This window comes from Ixodes scapularis, unplaced genomic scaffold (assembly GCF_016920785.2).
Source record: "Ixodes scapularis isolate PalLabHiFi unplaced genomic scaffold, ASM1692078v2 PGA_scaffold44__24_contigs__length_19508400, whole genome shotgun sequence".
Lineage (NCBI taxonomy): Eukaryota > Metazoa > Arthropoda > Arachnida > Ixodida > Ixodidae > Ixodes > Ixodes scapularis.
In genome coordinates this window covers 3,520,309-3,522,618 of record NW_024609873.1, presented here as the reverse complement: position 1 = coordinate 3,522,618, position 2,310 = coordinate 3,520,309, and positions in this window count along the sequence as shown.

Here is a 2,310-nt window from a genome sequence, read left to right as displayed (position 1 = left end):
CAGGGTATTAGTGTACAAAAGAAACCGGGGCCACGGCGCCCAGACCGAGACGAATTCAAGCTGGTGTTTTTAGCGTCCTGCCCATGGGCGTCGGCAGGGGGGTTCAAAAGGGGAAGTTGCCACCCTTACGCCAGATTCCCCCCCCCCCCCCCCCCCCCCCCGCACCCCTTCCCCCCGAGCAAGAGGGTTACCGTAAATTCGATGCCAATCGGAAAAGAAAAAAACGAAAGCAATTTAAAAATAAAATTAAGGGCAACTATCAGAAAATAGAAAAACAGAAGATGTCCTGTTCCGTATTCCTTCGAGTAAACAAATGGAAAGAAAAGGGCTACCAAGGCCTACACTTGCCCCTGCACCCCCCCCCCCCCCCCCCAAAAAAAAAAAAAAAAAGAATCTGGGCAGGATTATTAGAATCAGAATCAGTTTCTTTTTGTCACAGCGCTTTTACACGCGTGTGACAAGGGGGGTGTTAAAGGGCCCCTGAAAAGAAGAAAAAACGAAGTTATTTTTAAACAGTCTGGTTGGGACACGCGTGTCAAAAAATGAACTTTACGCGAAAAAAAAAATTTTTAGAGCAATATTGACGGCGAGAGTGAAAATTTGCCCGCAAATTCCAGGTCATTCAGCTCGGCTTCTCATTGGTAACTATGGTCATTCAAATCAGCTTCTCATTGGCCAATAGAATGAGTGACAGCTTAGATGTTGGTTATAAAATCTTCGTGATCTCTTGAGATCGCCTTTTAAATTACATATTTTTAGGTTCAAGAAACAATCCATCGAATGAATGTCGCAATTGTTTACAAACGTTTTACAAAATCGTAACTTCCGTTCGGATACTACAACAAAACAACAAACAAAATCTTCACCATTTTGTTTTCTGTCATGGTCGCCGTCTTCGCGCCTCGCGTTCTGAAGAGGGCTTGTTGCTTGTGTTAGTTAGTCATTCATCGTAAGTACTGAGGAAGTGGCGCGGGGTGACAGGTTTCTGTTTTCTGCTCTTCTTTGCGCGATTCGTGTGTCCCGTTTACCCCATCTTTTGTTTGTTTTCTGGCGCGCGCCAGTGCCAATTTTTGTTTAGATGTCGGTTCCCGTAAAGAGTTTAGTGAGGCACGCGGCACCGCACTCAACGTTTAATAAAAAAATCGGTTACCACTGCTTGTCCTCGCGGTGGCTTGAAGGATCGTGCGGCTCGGACGAACTCGTCGAGGCACCCACTTCGCCGCGGCGAAGCGGGTGCCTCGCGAGCGGTTGTCTCCCGGCGACCGGAGCGGACGCCTTCCGGCTGGCGAGGCGTGTCCTCGTACGGGCGAAGGCCCAGCTGCTGACACCGTTGAAGCAACCGACGCTTCAGGTCGGGGTCCACCGCGACGACTATGTACTGTGTGTACGACCACGGCACCACGGTGACCACGGTACGTGCACGATACGACGCGGTACGTCATGCGACCGGCAGACACAGCGGCCAGGGGCTGTGTTCCAAATCTCCAAATGGATCCGAGTTCCTCCGGCGGATCGTATCACGGGACAGCACAGCTTGAAAAACGCTGCACCCGGGTAGGTTTTAGAACGCCAAGGGTACAAAACCCTTACCCTGGGGTAAGATCAAGTAAATTTTGGAACACGGCCAGGAAGTATAGCAACGGCTCTCGTGCGGGGCGCAGCCAAGCCAGGAAAGCAGCCAAGCCGATCCACTACGAAGAGGCGGGGACTACTTCTCCTCCACGCGCCCGAAATGCCGAGAGAGAGAAAGGTGGAAAGGAGGTGACTACCGACTACATTGCGTCTGGCGCAGTCAATATTGCTCTAAAAAATATTTTTTTTCGCGTAAAATTCATTTTTCGACACGCGTGTCTCAACCAGACTGTTTTTAAAGAAACTTTTTTTTTTTCCTTTTCAGGGGCCCTTTAAGTAACGAAGGATTTTGTTAGAAATAAGTAAGATTTGTTTTAGAAAAGTCTATCTTTCTACAGTTGCGTCGGCATCGTTTTTTAAGCTTTCTTTGTGAGTGTCGGCGTTTCGGAGGGAGCAGTTCCGTGGACAGAGCGGCCGGGAGGTGGGAGTGGTTCCCCCGCGGTCGTTAACAAACGTCTCGCCCTTACAAAAATATTGAGCGAGGGAGTATCCAATTTGTATACAGAATTGTGGATTCAGTGAATAGATTACTTATTGAACGTGTATTTTGTGCATTGGGCCCGGAATTTTCGTCAAAATCGAAAAATTCAAAAGTTTGCGATTTTTGTACGGCAATTAAAAAAAAAAAAGATAATTTTCGATTTTCTTTAAATTTCACCCGATGGGCACTTAAAGGGA